Below are 18,594 nucleotides of genomic sequence, written 5' to 3'. Positions count from 1 at the left end.
AATGGAAGAAATGAGGGAAAGCAAAAAAATCTAAAATACAAAATCTACTTCAAAAGTATGTAAGAAAGCTCAGTAAATGAGTTGTAAAAGAAAATAATATGAGGCCCACTGTATGGTTTAGAGGGTAGTTTCATAAAAGACAAGCAACCTGAAAATATACTCAGGGTATATTTTGCCATAGTGTGTGGTAGGAGAAATTAACCTGGATAAAATCTATAACACCCTCATTATGTGACACTGGATGCCAAAAAAGTAAAAATAGGAAGCAGGTGAAATGTTTAGCATTTCCAGTTAAGCTGCTAAATTAGATCTGTGGAAGTGGGAAAGCCAAATGCCTCAAGGCTAATGACAGTGACAGAAGTGAAGGATCAGAGGTCATCCTAATGATATTTTTAATGTAAAATTAACATAGCTGCAGTTAATTTGTGAGCAGGGTATGTTCTTTTTAGTGGTGGGAAGGAAAAAGTTTTTGCATTATTCAATAATACACGAGAGTATTCTTTGCTGTACTAGATTCTCATGTCATTGTCAACCTTTCACTTGGCCTTCGGATATCAGGAACTCTTTGCTTCACCTTTTTGAGAATTTGATGCCGTGTAAAATGGACTGACTAGAGGAATGGCCTTGTTTTAATTCACAGACTGAGGTGAAGTCACCTCAACTGAAAATACACAGATGCTTAATCTGTAATCATTAGCCTGAACAGCCTCTCCAGAGAGGAATTCAAAATGTGGTCACAATAGGTTCAGAGTTGGGCCCCATTAATTTTGTAGAAGTTGGGATGAGCTGATTCTGTAAATGTTCACTAAAATTGTCTCTGGCACGATCTGCTTACCAGAACTTTTATGCTCTAAAAACTATTTCCCCTCACACTAGTAATACAGAACTTTCCTCTCATTACTAAAACTGCCAAGTTCTTCATGAATTAACATCTTTGACATTCTGTTCCTTTATCCTGGAATGAAACTTCAGGATGCTTTATTATGTATTATAAAGACATTCTCTACTTTATTATGCATTATACACCAGCTAATGCATACTTGTGTTTCAGTTTTCAAACCAAAGGACCCACTTCCAATCAGTAGTTTGCAAATTTCAAAGAAACCATCTGTTGATCCATCTTACGTGCTGTCAAAACACTTGGTTTGGAATATGAATAACTGGAGGATTGGACTGGATTCTAGTTCTTTAAATTACTCATTGTGTAACCTTGAACAAGTCACTAGTATATTTGAGCCTCAATTTCTACTTTTCTAAAATTAGAATAAGAATACTAAACTCACAAGGTTTTACAAGGGTGAAATTGATGGCATTTGTAAAGTATGCAGGGCAGTCTCTACCGATGCCGTGTACACCCTATGCTTTATATTATGATGCTAATAAATATTTTTTTGCACTTGTTATATGCCAAATATTCTTCTAGGTGAGCATTGTGTGTAATAACTCTACTGTAGGTGTTGCATCCCCATTGTAAAAAATATATACTGAAGCACAGAGAAACTTAAAGCCTTGCCCAAGCTCAGATGTCAGAAAACAGACTCCCAAAGCCCACACTCACGGCTGCCTATCACTCCTACCGCTTCTAACATATTAGTCCTCCTCCCATTACTATGCCAACTCACACATTGTTTTCATGCTTATCACATTGCTTTATATTTTATTAATTTATGTGTATTTCCCAACAACTAGTTTAAGAGCTCCTTGAGGGTGATTTATTTATCTTTTCTGGCTATCTAGCATGCCTGGCCCATAATAAAAACTCATTAAATATTTACTGAAGAATGAATTAACAAAGCCCATTAAACATGGAAAAATTTTAAGAATTATAGATGACCAACAAGATCCTTCCTTACAACTCTGTATGGATCTCCATCACTCTACAATCATGCTTTATATTTTGGATATATACATTGCAAGAATTACTGAAACTGGCAAATCTTGTGTATTCATGTATTCATATACTTATCCAAAGGTATATATATGTGTGTGTTTAGAGATAGAAACAGAGGGGAGATCTGCTTGTTCAGCCTTTTGATTTTGGGTTCTAAGCAGAAAATGCCAACAACTAGTATTCACTGTTAAAGCATATTGATGGTTTTCTTTCCTTAAGCTCTGTCAGTTTATTTGGTTTTAGCATTCCTGAATGCTATGTCAGAGGAAACAAGCCTTCTGAATACTTACATGGGATTTTTGATGACATTTTAAAGCATTAATGACAGAAAAGCAGAGGATTCTTTCAGTTATTAATTTTCTGCCAACTAACCACATGTTTACAAACATTAAGACTATTTTTCATAGAAGAGCCATATGGTTGATTACAGTAGATTAAGAGGTAAAATTAGAGGCCGATTTTAAAGCTATTTCTCCAGTTTTTAAATGCTGTGAGAAGAGTTGAATTAATACAATAAACTAATGGGAATTTTCCTAGTTCCTGTTGGGTATTTTATAGCATATACCCAACCTAAAAGAAAGGAAAATATTTTAAAAAGTTAGTTGTGATGGTGAAAAATAATTACTTTTGCTCTAAATATATGTTTTTCTCAATGAATTGGACCATGCCTCATCAAATTAAAATTTCATTTATCTAGTTATAAATCTGTAAAACATGCTTCCTATTTCTAATAATAAATATTTCTATGTAAAAAGTCCATTTATGAAACACTGAATGCATGAAGATGAGTGAGAAAAACTAATTTTCTTGAGAAGAGCTTTTCCTCATTAAAAATGAGGACTAAGCCCTAGCTGGTTTGACTCAGTGGATAGAGCATGTGGAAGGCAACTAATCAATATGTCTCTCTCACATCGATGTTTCTCTCCTTTTTTCTCTCTCCCTCCCTTCCACTCTATTTAAAAAATCAATGGAGTTCCATTTTTAATTTTTTGAGGAAACTCCATAATGTTTTCCACAGAGGCTGTATTAGTCTGCATTCCCACCAGCAGTGTACGAGGGTTTCATTTTCTGCACATCCTTGCTAACACTTGTCGTCTATCTATTGATTTGTTGATGATAGCCATTCTGGAAGGTATGAGGTGGTACCTCATTGTTGTTTTGATTTGCATCTCTCAAATGATTAGTGACTGAGCATTTTTCACGTGCCTCTTGGCCTTCTGTAGGTCCACTTTGGAGAAGTGTCTACTTAGGTCCTTTGCCCATTTTTTTGATTGTATTGTTTATCTTCCTTTTGTTAAGTTGAATGAATTCCCTAAAAATTTTAGAGATTAAACCCTTATCGGGTATAGCATTGGTAAATATGTTCTTCCATGCAGTGGGTTTTCTTGTTATTTTGGTGATAGTTTCTTTTGCTGTGCAGAAGCTTTTTATTTTGATGTAGTCCCATTTGTTTATTTCTTAGTTTTCATTGTCCTGAAAGATGTATTGGTGAACATATTGTTATGAGAAATGTCTGAGATTTTGCTGCCTATGGTTTCTTCTAATATGTTTATAGTTTCATGTCTTAAATTTAAGTATTTTATCCATTTTGAGTTTATTTTTGTGTATGGTGTAAGTTGGTGATCTAGTTTCTTTCTTTCTTTTCTTTTCCTTTCTTTTTTTTTTCTTTTTTTTTTTTTTTGCATGCATCTACCCAATTTTCAAATCCCATTTGACCCAGTGATCCCATTTCTAGGAATATATCCTAAGAAATCAGAAACACCAATCAGAAAGAATATATGTACTCCTAAGTTCATAGCAGCACAATTTACAATAGCTAAGACTTGGAAACAGCTCAAATGCCTATCTGCCAATGCGTGTATAAAAAATGTTGTGGTACATCTACACAATAGAATACTATGCATCTGGAAAAAAAGAAAGAACTCTTACCACTTGCAACAGCATGGATGGACCTGGAGAGCATTATGCTAAGCGAAATAAGCCAGTCAGAGAAAGATAAGTATCACATGATCTCATATGTGGAATCTAATGAACAAAATAAACTGATGAACAAAAATAGATCCTGAGATATAGAAGCATTGAACAGACAGTCCAACCTCAGAGGGAAGGCAGGGGAGGGCGGGTGGTGGGAAGAGATCAACCAATGAACTCGTATGCATATATGCAGAACCCATGGACACAGACAATAAGGTAGTGAAGGCCTGTTGTAGGGGTGGGCTGGAAGAGGTCAATGGGGGTAAAAAAGGAGCATATGTAATACTTTTAACAATAAAGATTTTTAAAAATTAATGAAAAAATATCCTTGAGTGAGGATTAACCGAAAAGAATTTAGGACTAAATGAGTTATTTTATATAAATATTATATACACTTTTGTTTTTATTGTTTAATTAAATTTATTGGTGTGGCATTGGTTAATAAAATTATATATGCTTCAAGTGTGCAATTCTATGACACATCATCTGTATATTGCATTGTGCGCCCCCTGCTTAAAGTCAAATCTTCTTCATCACCATATATTTAACCCGCTTTACCCTTTACTCCCTCTCCACGGCTCTTCCCTCTTAGAACCACCACTCTGTTGTCTGTGTCTCCAAGTTTTTGTTTGTTCTTCTTCTTTGTTCTCTTGTTGCTTTCATTTTCATATCCCACAGATGAGTAAAATCAAGAAATACTTTTGAATGTGTACTCTGTGTCAGGTGCTCTACTAGGTATTACTAATGTAGAAATTAATCTTATTATACTATTGCTTTCTTCTAATAATAGCTACCATTTGTGATTAGTGTGTGTGTGTCTATGTTTGTATGTGTTTACATGTGTGTACTCCAGGTACTGTGATGGACCGTTATTCCTTTTATTCCTAATGACAAATATTCAATAAATATTTGTCATTTCAAAGATGAAAAAAAAACAGTATCAATGACGTGAACATAAGCTTATACAGAAATTACATTTCAAATCCTAAATTTGATCCCATATCTGTTTACTATCAGTGTGTGTACATTTTTTTTATTCCAAATTTTTATTGTCTGGTCCTTGAGTTGTGGGGGAGCTTGGTAGGTCCTCCTCACATGACACAGGCTGCTCTTAGGGATCAGTGTTGGCAACCCCCCCAGCACAGAGTTAGGTGCTGTGCGCACAGCACACCTGTGCTGAGCGGGCTGAGCAGGAGGGTGACGGCCTGCACGCCCCCTTCATGAGAGCCAACCTCACTCAAGAACAAGAAGCAAGAAGTCCAGGCCCCCAAATGGCTGAAGTTGCAAGGGGCCCTGGAGACAGACGGAGAGGTGGGCACGCACAGCGAGGAGTCAGAGCAGGATGCCTCCTAGAGGCTGTCCGCGACGCAGAGCCTGCACTCCTCACCTGCACCGGGAGAGGCACAGCCCTGGGCGTGGTAACCTGGTGCCACGGGTGAGCCACGTTGTCAGGGCGTGAGGCTAGCACCGCAGGCCCAGGGAGGCGTGGGGGCCGTGGCGCGCGGGCTCAGCTGTCTGCAGGACCGGGTGGAGGCATGGCAGGCAGCGGCAGCAGGGTGAAGTGCACGAGCCCCCATGAGGGTTCACTGGAGAGGAGCAGAGGCTGAGCCAGGCCGAGGCGCCCGGGGTCACAGGCAGGACCACAGGAGGGAAGCAGCCCCAGACAGGTGGGTTCGAGAGCTCGGTGACATGAGCATGCGCTGGAGGGGATGGGCAGACAGGCAGACAGAGTAGAGCCCTGGGAACCCCACCCCCACCCCCACCCCCACCCCCGGAGGCTGAGGGGCCCAGCCAGGTGCTGGAGAGGACAGTACGGTGACCGTGAGGACAGGCTCGGCCTGCTGGGAGGCGGGGGGGAGCAGCGGAAGGCAGGAACCAACAGGCCCCATGGGGTGACGGTGCAGGCAGGCGGTCAGTGGGCCGACAGTCCGCAGGCAGTGGGAGAGACCAGGAAGGCAGAGGATGGGAAGGAAGGAGGGAAGGACAGAGCCAGCAACTGGCTCTATGTGCAGACAAGGGGGCTGGGGTCTCCCTGGGGTGAGAAGCTGGCCTGGCCTGGCCTGGCCGGGCTGGGTTTGGTGTGTGTGGGCACAGGGCCAGCCAAGGGGGCAGTTAGGGACCAGGGAGGACAGGCTGCAGGAGCTGGGGAGGAGGGCTGGCTCAGAGCTCCCTCACAGCACGGGGGACTCCCTGTGGGAGGAAGGGCTGGCTTGGCGGAGAGGGAATACCCAGGGACCCTCAAGAAGGGGCCACGGGCCCTACAAGCAAGGTCCTTGCAGGGAAGCCTGCTGTCAAGACCCATGGGAGCCCTCGCGCATGTGCACACACACGTGTACCCACATGCACACGCTGCCCGACTCTGAATTGCCAAAGGGACCCGCTTCTAGAGCCCTGGCCTCCAGGAAACGCATCTTTGGGTGGGTCCTCAATCCTGAGAACACGTAGATTTCTGCTCTTGGATACATGGCCGCGAGATCCAGAAGGCTGGGGCCTAGGGCCCCCAGGCAGGACTGCATTCCACTCCTTCACCAGCACCACATGCTCTTCCCCGGAGATCTGGCTTCAGTCGCGGGACTGGAGGGCAGGCCGAGGTCTAGGCGGAGTGGGGGCTCTCAGCACCGCCGCCCCCGCCCCGTGCTTGGCAGCCCTGGGCAGGAGGGACTGCCACCCTGGGCTGGAACCCACGTGGGGAAGATGGCGCTGATCTGAGGTTCGCAGCCTCACCTGCTTCCCATGTCAGATCCAGGCACCTGAGAGCAGACGCGGCCTTTCCCAGACAAGGATGGGGTGGAGGAGCCTTGATGTCAGAGCCGAGGGCTGGGGAAGGGCTGCGGGCCACAGGCGGCCATGTCCAGGGTTCCCGGCTGCTCTGTTCCAAGGAGGCTGCCGCTGCCACGAGCATCTGGGGCCCTGCACCAGCCACACAGCTCAGGTCGGAGGCAGCTGGTCTCCCAGCCACAAGGGAGGGGATCCTAAGCCGCCGTCACCACTTCAAAGCAGTATTTGGTAGCAGGTCCTCTGCAGCCAGACACCGGGCAGGAGATCCTGGTTGCCCAGGGCACCCACGGAGCCAGCTCCACTGGCTCATGTCCTTGCTCTCGACAGGAGGTAGGAGAGGATGAAGAAGACCACGATCAGGCCCCTGGCCACGCTGCACAGCAGCTTCCGGTTGTCGCGCCCAGACCGCGCCATAGTGGAAAAGCGCTTCACGCTCCTGGTGAGCAGGCCTGTCATGCTCATGAAATATGAACCCATGCCGTCCAGGTACTGGTTCTGGTCCTCCTATCCCTATCGATGTCCAGGGCCAGCAATTTGAGCCTGGTGACCTTGGAGGCCAGGCTCTCAGCCCTCCGCCTGTTCTCCTGATCTAGAATCTCCTCCACGGCACCGGAGCTCTGATCGGGAGCCCAGTCCGCCATCATGCCGTCCAGCCCGACCGGGGCCCCAACCCGCCGCTGCTTCCCGCGTCGTGGCCAGTGTGTACTTTTTATATTAGACTGTGGATCTCCAAAACATGGCCTTTCTCTCACATGATCAAAATTTATAATAGGAGAAAGGTGCCAGTGCCAATAATAGAGTGTAATCAGCAGCACCCCTGCAGAGATCTATGAGTAAACTGGGCATCTGGAGTTGTCCAAAGTGGAGATCTTGAGGGTGAAACCACTGGGATATAACTAATGAGGTTATTTGCTTGAAGAAGAGTAGGAGTCAGTTTTAGACAAGGTAGTGAAGAAGAGAATACAAAGTGTCATCTACATATATAAAAGCCCAGTGACAGAACGGTAGAACTACCTGAAGGACCAGTCCACCAGTTGCTATGACATGCACTCACCACCAGGGGGCAGATGCTCAATGCAGGAGCTGCCCCCTGGTGGTCAGTGCACTCCCACAGTGGGAGCACTGCTGGGCTGACCAGGATGAGCAGTGCCCCACAGCAGGCCCATCACTGCAGGCCACACCTCCACCAGTGCACGAATCCATGTCCCTTGCCTCTAGTTTATAATAACCAAAACCTAAATACAACTTAAATATCTATCAAAAGTTGAATGGCCTATCCATAAAGTGTATTTGTATGCGTTATACAGTAATGAGAAAAAAAAGCTCTTGCTTTACACATCATAGATGGATTTCACTAGCATACATTTTTTTAAAAAATTGATTTTTGAGATACAGGAAGGGGACTAGAGATAGAGAGACATAGAGAGACAGAGACATTGATGTGAAAGGTAAACATTAACCAGTTGCCTCCTGTATGTGCTCTGACTAGGGATCGAACCCATAACCTAGGTATGAACCCTGACCTGGAACTGAATCCCCAACCTTTTGGTGTACAGGATGACATTCCAGCCAACTCAGCCACCCAGCCAGCGCTTACTAGCATACTTTTGAGCCAAAGCAACCAAACGCAAAAATTAAGGAAAATCAAGATAGTGCTATATTTGTGGAGAAAGGAAGTTAGTGATGAAAAGGAAAGCAGGAAGGGGACTTCTGATTTGCTGGTGGTGTTCTATTTTTTTATCTAGTTGGAAGTAACTGTGGTGTGTTCACTTTGCAAAAATTTATGAAGCTGTAACTTTCTATAAGTATACAAATCAGTAAAATTTATATATATATATATATATATACATATATATATATATATATATTATTTCAGAGAGGAAAGGAGATGGGCTGAGAAATAGAAATATCCTATCTAATAAAAGACAAAAAGGGTAATTGACTGTACCTTTGCTACGCTTCCCATTGGCTAATCAGGGCGATATGCAAATTAACCACCAACAAAGATGGCGGTTAATTTGCATACGTAGGCTCCAAGTGGTGGAGCGAAGCCAAACGGCCCAAAGCCGGCTGAGCAGTGAGGCCTTCTGGCCCGGGATCAGCAGACCTGTGAGGCCTCCTGGCCCTGGGATCAGCGGAGCCACGAAGCCTGACGGCTGGCGGGGGGGTGGGGAGGCTCTGGCTGGGGCCCAGCCAGAGCGAAGGCCTGGGTCCCGGGTGCTAGAGGGAAACTGGTGCCAGCAGCCAAGGGAAGGGAAGGCCTATTGCATGAATCTCTTCGTGCAATAGGCCTCTAGTCAACAATAGGAGAGAATCATTGATTGGCTGCCTCCTGCATACCCCCCCCCCCCCCCCCACTGGGGATCCAGTCTGCAACCTGGGCATGTGCCCTGACAGGGAATCGAAAGATGATATGATATCCTGGTTCATAGGTTGATGCTCACCCACTGAACCATACCATCCTGGCCAAATCGGTAAAAATTTTACATCAATTACAAAGTAAGTGTAGGAAAAGAATCAAAATGATAACTTTTGGAAACTATTCAGAATGTAATTAATATGAGCAAGTTAAATTGAGAATTAAGTTTAGATGAGCATGGATGGACCTAGAGATTATTATGCTGAGGGAAATAAGCCAGTCAGAGGAAGACAAATACTATATTATCTCACTTATATGGGAATCTAGAGAACAAAATAAACTGGTGAACAAAATAGAACCAGAGGCATGGGTACATGGAACAAAATGACTGACAGAGATCATAGCGGAGAGGTGTGGGGAGGAATGGATAAAAGAAAGTGAAGGGATTAGTCAAAGAATATACAGTGGGGCCTTGACTTACGAGTTTAATTCATTCTGAGACCGAGCTCGTTAAGGAGCTCTTTAACTCAAATTACTCTGTCAACTCAATGCAAGAAATCGGCCGAGAGACAGCTGGTATCTCAAAAAACTCGTTAGTCGGGACACTCTTAAGTCAAGGCCCCACTGTCTATGCATAGTCCATGGAAACAGACAACAGTGCGGTGATTTCTAGAGGGCAGGTGGGGTGGGAGCTGGGTAGAGGTGGGCAAAGGGGGGTGAAGGGGGACATGTGTAATAGTGTCAACAATAAAAATAAAGTATAAAAATAAATAGTTATTAAATTTCATAATTAAAAGATCATTGGTGACTGCATAAGAATATTTTCTGTGAAATAATGGGGGTTGAAATCATATTACAATGTTCTGAAAAATGGATGGGTGAGATGGCAGTATTAGGAAATGCCTTCTTCTTTTTGAAACTTTAACATCTTTTTAAGGCTTAAAGAACTGTGTTGGAGAGACGCCATAGTTTTCTAAGTACCTTTTTAAAATTTATTTTTCAATTACAGCTTACACTCAATATTATTTTCTTTTAATTTCAGGTGTACAGCATAGTGATTAGACAATCAGATACTTTACAAAGGGTTCTCCTCAATATTTCCAGTACCTGCCTGGCACCATACCTAGTGATTACAATATTATTGACTGTATTCCCTGGGCTGTACTTTACGTACATGTGACTATTTTGTAATTACCAATTTGTACTTCTTAACCCCTTGACTTTTTCACCCAGCTTCCCAATCCCCCTTTGCTCTGTCAACCATCAGACTGGTCTCTGTATCTCTGAGTCTGTTCCCTATTTGTTTGTCGTTGTTTATTTTGTTCTTTAGATTCCACACATAAGTGAAATCATGATATATGTAATATTTCTCTGTCTGACTTATTTCATGTAGCATAATTATATTGCTCCCTTCTTCAGCCAACCTTTTATTTAAATCATGAGAGAAATAGGAAAGTTTTCCTGACTTAGAGACAATCACAACAAATGAATGATTTTATTTCTACCTTGTGTAGGATTGTGAGCCCTGGACTAGATTGGCCTGTAAAATGCAGAATGGTATTACACATTTTGGCATTCATCTAATAGACTTAATTGCTAAAAGTTTTGGAGAAGATTTTTTTATAGTCTCAGTATCAGTTTAATGTATCTATTCACACTCATAACTTCAAACATACATTTGCACATTTCCATTATGACTCAGCCGTGGGAAACAAAATGTGCTCTCCGTAGCTGTAGCTACAGCAGATGTTTAATAGGCATTTCCCATTGTGAAAAATAAAGTGGACTTTTGCCTCACAATGGGAGCTGTCTATTAACCATTGGCTGTAGCTACTAATGTCAGGTTTAGCAAAGACTCCACTGATAATAAAAATCATTATACAGTGTAGAGATCATATCATGGTGGCCTTTGGGAAAATTCTGCCCGCTGATGTGTTTACTTTGCCACATTCCTTAGTATCGTTTATGGTTTTTAAATGCCAGAAGGCAGTGCCTGTGCTCGCTAGTCTATCACAATTCCTGGTGCTTTATTGTTCCTGCCTTCTAGGCTGGATGCATAGAATAGTTAGCTAAAAGTGTGGGCTCAGGGGCCGGCCCACCTGGGTTGAAATCCCAGTTCCATCACTTACTACATGACCTTGGGAAGTATTTCTGTACCTCTGGTTTCACATTTTCAAAATGGGAATGGTATAATTTTGTGGCTATTAGAGGTAAAGGTATAAAATCCAAAATTATGGAGCTGGGTAGTGCTTAGAAGTGGAGTTGTGTGAAGATATGGGAACCCTAATTTATTGCTGCTGGGATTGTAGAACTAGTTATATATGTGTATATGCTTTGACTTCAGTTTTCTGCTCCTGTGTGTGTGTGTGTGTGTGTGTGTGTGTGTCCCAAGGAAATTTCCACAGAGGTACAAAAGGGAGCATGTAGCAGGAAATTTATTGGAACATTTGGAACACAGGGAACAAATGGAGCAAAAATTGGAACATTTGTTTTTGGTGGCAGAAATAGGAGGCAAATTGGGTATTTATAGCTGGGGGAGTGGATAGAGAAAATGTAGCAGGCACTCATCATGGAGCACTTTGCACCAGTTAAAAACAATAAACTAAATGCACACATAACAACATGGGTGGAATTTAAAGGCCTAACATTGACTGAAAAGCTAGAAACAATGAATTCTAGAGCGTAACACTGTTTACATAAAAGAAAAATTCATGTAGAAAAATACACATTTTACCAATCCCGAAACAAAAATGTGTAGAGTGAACATATTAGAATCTTACCTCAAGTGGGGGAGGCAGAGAGGAATGGCAGTGGGGATATAAGGATAAATAGGAATAAATAAAACACAGAGAATGAGCATATTGCAATACCATGATCTGATAGGGGATATTCTGAGCGCCTTCTCTTGTATTTGACCTCCAACAGTGAAAGCTAAGTGAAAGTCAATAGAATATGAAGAATAGAGTACTTTCCTTATAAAAGATATGGTGAGGATTAAATTAGCTACTACTTAAAAAGTACTTCCAATTTTGTCTGGCACATAAGTACTCAATAATGTCCACTAGGAACTCTTGTACATAACCTAATTAGTTAGCTCCAGGAGGCATTTTAGTTATGAAGCCAGGTATAAAAGAGTGTTCATTTGGAAAAATATTTTAATCTTAAATTGCTATCTTATACATTTTACCATGATGTCAACAGAGTTAATGGTTAGATAGTTATAACATTCCTATTTTTTGTGCATCTTCACTTAACCAGTGTTTCTCTCCTTAGAGCTGTGGGAATTTCAGATACATGTGCTCCTCTATATTCAAATGCCTTGCAGGAAGAAACAGACACATTTGCTTAGCACGTAAGGGAGTTTAGCCAACGCAAATGAATCCGAGGGCTTCAATTCACCGGAGTTCAAATTCATTTAGGCCTGTCATATCCTACAAAGGAACATCATCAACCAGAAAGGGGCAGCCAAGCATGATATTAAACAGCTGAACGTGTCAAAGTAATCACTCTCGCTATGGACCCCACTCAGGACCTCCGTGCTTCAGCGGCGGTCCCTGTGTAGGATTTTCACCCTACTTGATAAATTGCCTGTTTTTTCAAATGTAACTATCATAAAGCTGTCTCTGAAGTGAAAATTTAATCTGAATAGGTCCACAGAATTATAATTCTTGAAATATTTAAATATCAAGTACATTTAATTTGTAAAGTCGGTTTCTATGTGGCGGGGGCGGGGGGGGGGCGAGGAATGCTGTTTTACTATTTATTGTTGCAAGGTGGAATTGTATGTACTTACTAAGGCATAAGAGTTTTCTTTCTAATTGCCTGATGTTTAAATAAAAATAATTAGATAACTTTCAGGTACATTTCTCACAGACAAATGCGAGAGCCAGTGGTTTTCTAAGCTCAGCAGTATGTTTCAAGAAAGGTTCATTTGCAGGTCATTCAGCAGTCTGACATCAGTGAACTGAAAAATTCACTGAATTATTAATAAAGAACAGCTTGCTTTAATGTTTCCCTTTAGAATTAGTGAGGAAAAGCAAAGGGAAAAGTTATAAACTTATATTAGCAATCAAAACATATATTTGAAGTAGTATATGATCAGAAAAGAAATTCATTTTCAGTTTCACAGGGCATGGTTTTATCAAGAGACTTGGAAATATTTTGTTTCATTTTAGAAATTAAGAGGGAAAAGACTATATAACAAATGGCTTCTCAGTGAAGTCTTTTAGTCTGAATACTAAACATGTGATTTGCAGACAGTCATTGAGACAGGTGTACACACTTTTGAATCATATTTACTTGAAGGATATATTTGATCCAGAATATTTCCTTGTAACTTGGGTATGATCATCCTTTACTATTTATTACTTCATGAGTCAAAAAGTCATCAACAATATATCTCTTTAACTCTGACAGCAAACTTTTACTTGACACAGTGCATTCACACATTAGTCATTATCCAAAATATTAGGTAAGCAATAAAATATTTGATGCATTTAAAAACTGATATAAGTATTTTAAAAATGAAACAATGACACAATGGTTACTGGTGAGAGTTTAGATGATAAAGAATTGCAATATGATTATACACAAAATGAATGAGGAAAGGGAAAGGGGTAATTGCATGAACAGAAAAAGAAACGAATTTCTGTTGGTGCTAACAAGCTGAGTTACTCTTTAGTTATACATTACTGGCTACTGGTTCTGAAAAATGTTCATAATTTTCAGTCCTTGTGGTCAGGATGTCTGCTTTTCTGATGGCTTTACAAATAATTGCTTACAAGACAATGTTGGTTGGGATCAGTCCAAAAGTGATGCTGCCCAGTCCAAACATTTCAAAGATTTAAGGAGCAAGATGTTCAAAGCTATACCTCTAGAAAGGATACTCTATTTTGAAAAGGCAACATATCATTTTTCACACCCTTTTTCTTCTACATTTTAAAAAATTAAGTTAGAATTATATTCCATTACCTCATTTTCTATTTCCAATTATATATATCATGCACATATTTAAAAGTATAAATGTTTTTAAGTACATCATTCCTATGACTGCATAATAATTAATGTGTGAGTATTCCATAATTTAATAATTAACAATAAATATGTATATTTTAAATTTTGTAAGGATTTTTATGTAGAAAATTTCAGAATAGAAATTTCTAGAATAAAGAAGATACATTTTTAAGTTTCTTAATACTATTAGCCCATTGTTTCACCTAAACTTTATAAATTTGTAAATCCACCAGCCATATTGAATACCTCTTTCATCCCATGCTTGCCAAATTATTTAGTGTATTGTATCCACTTACATTTATTTAACTCCTATAAAAATTTGATATTTTTGTCAAATATTCATTAGCTATCATTGTTAGGTACTTCCTATGTACCTAAAATAAAGGCCCCGCTTTCTTTTTTTTAAATTTAAATTCTTTAGTGTTTAAAGTCTTATATAGTCTTCTTTTTTCCCCTTTGACCTCTCCCCGCCCGCCCCCACCCTCCAGCACATGCCCTCTGTCACTGGATGGTATTCGAGTAGGGGTGGGATGGGATGGGGATAGAGTAACCACAGATAACTGAGGCATGAATAAGACCAATAACAGTTGTAGTGAGCATCTTGCTAGAAACAACAAAGGCAGATATGTGAGAGAGAAAGTCATGGGGGTGAGTCTACTTTAGGTCAGGTAGTGAGAGAACACCATGCCAGCTGACACTTGATTTTGAGAACGTGAGCCATAGGAAGCCATCAGATTTCCTTCCCTAAAATAGAAATGGGGGTTAGGGAGCTGGGGACTGTTCAACCAAGTCTTGTGGGCCATAGGCCATGGGAGAGAGATTGGTTTTATTCTGCATGTTTTAAGAAGTCATTGCAGGATGTGAAGAACAGGGAAGACATTATTTAAGTTTGAAAACATTCATCTGGTGGCTTTGTGAAGAATGGATAACACGGGGAGCAGGATGATTGATTCAGTGATACAGTAGTCCAGGTGAGATATGGTGGTGGCTTGGAATAAAATCATGTCAGTGGAAATGAAGAGGACTTTGAAAATTTATGATCTGTCTTGAAGAAAGTATTGACAGAACAAGTTGATAAAATGAGTGCAGGGGATGAAATAAATAGGCCAGTTGGAGCTTAAGTATTTAGCTTGAGCTGTTGTGTGGATGGTTGCCATTTATTGAGAAGAGGTAGACTGAGAGAGAAATACATTTGGATCAGGGTGGAGATTAATTGTACTGTTTTAGTTATGAAATACCTAAATAGCCAGGCAAGCAGAGGTGTTAATCAGATAGCAGAAAGTTATCTTAACTCAGAGGGGAGATAGAGCCAGAGGTTTAAAATAAACACATAAAAAACAATGATTTTTTAAAATCCTCTACTATCATCATCAGAAAGGTTTTCAAAGCCATTAGTCCAGATAGGTCCTCTAATGGAAGCATATAGAGAGATGGCAAGGACTAGAATGAAACTTCAGTACCTTAATTACATTACCATATTTTATTTTCCTTTTTTCAACTAATATAAAATATTTTCAAGCTTTACTGAGATATAATTGACATATACTTGTTTAAGTGTAAGGTGTATAATGTAATGATTGATATATGTATGTATATATGTATGTATGTATTACAAAATGATTACTACAATGTCAGTTTAGTGCCTCCATCAACTTTTGTGGTGAGAACTTTTAAAAGCTACTATCTTTGCAATTTTCAAATATACAATATGGCATTGATAAGTACAGTCACCATGCCGTACATTGCATCCCGAGTGCTAATTTATCTGCTGGAAGTTTATGCCCTTTGACCACCTTCACCTATTTCCTCTACCCACTCCCTTTTCCTGGTAACCACCAATCTGTTCTCTGTTTTCATGCATTTCGTTTTTTTTAGATTCAACACTCAACTTATTTTGAGGTTTATTTTTATTTCTTAATTTCTTTATTGATTAAGTTATTACATATGTGTCCTTATCCCCACATTACCCCCAACACCCCCACTCATGCCCTCACCCCTCTGTTGTCTGTGTCCATTGGTTAGGCCTATATGCTTGCGTATAAGTCCTTTGGTTGATCTCCTCCCCTTACCCTCACCCTCCCCTACCTTCCCTCTGATGATTGATGGTCTGATCAATGCTTCTCTGTCTCTGGATCTGTTTTTCTTCATCAGTTTATGTTGTTCATTATATTCCATAAATGAGTGAGATCATGTAATAGTTATCTTTCTCTGACTGGCTTATTTCACTTAGCGTAATGCTCTCCAGTTCCATCCATGCTGTTGCAAATGGTAAGAACTCCTTCTTTTTTACCGCAGTGTAATATTCCATTGTGTAGATGTACCACAGTTTTCTAATCCATTCATCTACTGATGGGCACTTAGGCTGTTTCCAAATCTTACCTATGGTGAATTGTGCTGCTATGAACATAGGGGTGCATATATCCTTTCTGATTGGTGTTTCTAGTTTCTTGGGATATATTCCTAGAGGTGGGATCACTGGGTTAAATGGGAGTTCCATTTTATTTTAAAGCATGTTTTTAAACATGCCTGGTAATCGGTCTTCACATATATTAACTGTCTTGCAATTATGTTGTCCCTACTCTTTGCATATAGCTTATTCCTAGACACTGTGCTACATCAACCTCTAATTCAATTCAACAATTTTTGATGACTCATTTCCGAAAGTACTATGGGTATAATATTTACTGTACTGGTTAATGTGGGATAAGCCTCCCAAACTCTATAATGAGCTCATGTGTCTTATCCATTGAGAAATTTAGACATGATGGTAATTCTGTATAGCTCTTGAATGGGAAGTTGATTACAATATGTATCAACCCAAAGACCCTGCATTTATTTTCCTGTTGCTTTGTCACAGGTTGTTTGTGTTTATAGAAAGTCCTGTAGTCACACATGTAATATGATTGCAGCAGCAGTGTTTATTATCTCTTGAGTCAATAGAGCCAGCATGCTTGCTTTATGTGATTGGAACACATTTTGCATAAAGGAACTAGTAAATATGATTATGTTAAGTAATAATAATCACAAATCACCTAGTGCTTTCTACTTTCAGGACACACCCCTACAGTTCCTTACCTTAGTAAAGGTAAAAGAGTGAAAGAGAGAGATTATAGATGAGAAAATTGAAGCTAAACAAAAATAGTCAGGTACTGGGTCCCATATTTATTAAAGAGCAGAGCTATGATTGAGGGGAAAGAAAAGCTTCCAAAGTTTAGTCTGAATTCTACTCAGAAACATAACACTGTAAAAGAGGAAGCAAAATCCACCTATTTAAAAGTATAGCATGCTTACTGGAAAGAATTCCAAAAGAAAAATTCGTACATATGGTATCTAGGCCAGGTTATGCTATTTCGATTAGCTATGTGTCACTGGAAAAGACACATTACATGTATAGACCTCAGAATTTTTTATCTAAAAATTAAGAAGAAATTGACTTTATTCAATTGTTTATTTATTCAATAGACACTTGATTTTGTGCTAAGTAGCGTCCTCATCATCATAAAACTAGTACAGAAGACAGACTGATTAAAATGAAATGTTACCAGTGCATTGAAAGAGTTGTGCATTAACATGCTGTAATAATTTGTGGTTGGGACACTTAATCTTGACTCATTCATCCATTCATAAATGTTGTGGATTCTTTTTATGTTCCAAGAATTATTACATGTGCTAAAAATGAAAATGTGATAATTGAAGGATTGGAAAGGGTAAGAGTTAGCTCAGCGAATGGGGAGTGATGAGGGACTGGAACAGGATATACCTGGCAGAAAAAGAAACAAGTGCAAAAGCAGGCTGGTAGGAGGTGAAATTGGAATAGGAGGTAGGAATCTTTTCATGAAGGGTCCTCTCTTGCTTTGGTTAGTAGCAGATACTTAATTCAAAAATTGCCCTAGCCGGTTGGCTAGTGGATAGAGCATCGGCCTGTGGACTGAAAGGTCCCAGATTCAGTTCTGGTCAAGGGCACATGCCCAGGTTCCAGGCTCGCTCCCCAGTAGGGGGCATGCAGGAGGCAGCCTATCAATGATTCTCTCTCATCATTGATGTTTCTCTCTCTCTCTCTTTCTCTCTGAAATCAATAAAAATATATATATTTAAAAAATTGATAAGGAACTGGAGAAGTAAATAGGAAAATGGAATGGTTAGATCTGCATGTTAAAACAACCATGAAGTCCCTTGTTGCTAAGTGGTTAGAGCATCATTGGTGCACCAAAAGGTCAAGGGTTCAATTCCCAGTCAAGGGCACATGCCTGGGTTTCAGGTTCCATCCCTTCCCTGGTCAGAGCATGTGCTGGAGACAACTAATTGATGTGTCTCTCTCGCATTGATATTTCTCTCTTTCTCTTTCTCTCTCCTCCCTCCCTCCTGTCCACTGTCTCTAAAAATCAATGGGAAAAAATATCTTCAGGTGAGGATTAAAAATAATGAAATAACTAACTAGATAATAAATAAATAAAATAAAACAATCATGCTGGCAGCATTGTGAATACTGGACAGTAGGACCCAGGATGGAAGCGGAGAGCTGATTTAGGAGACTGCTGTTGTAAGACACCTTTTACTTCATTTCTTTGGAGGACAATGC

The 18,594-nt window shown here is 40.4% G+C and overlaps 1 protein-coding gene and 1 pseudogene across 3 annotated transcripts in view; one reads left to right on the top strand and one right to left on the bottom strand.

The window, feature by feature from the left end:
• GPC5 (glypican 5) overlaps positions 1-18,594 on the top strand; it is a 1,292,689-nt gene that overhangs the window by 477,459 nt on the left and 796,636 nt on the right. The window lies entirely within an intron of this gene.
• On the bottom strand, positions 6,950-7,284 carry LOC308510796 (BET1-like protein; annotated as a pseudogene). The gene has a single exon. The product of its transcript is annotated as a BET1-like protein (transcript).

This window comes from Myotis nattereri, assembly GCF_964212035.1.
Source record: "Myotis nattereri genome assembly, chromosome: 2".
In the NCBI taxonomy this organism is placed as follows: Eukaryota; Metazoa; Chordata; class Mammalia; order Chiroptera; family Vespertilionidae; genus Myotis; species Myotis nattereri.
This window is presented reverse-complemented; position numbering and strand designations above follow the sequence as displayed.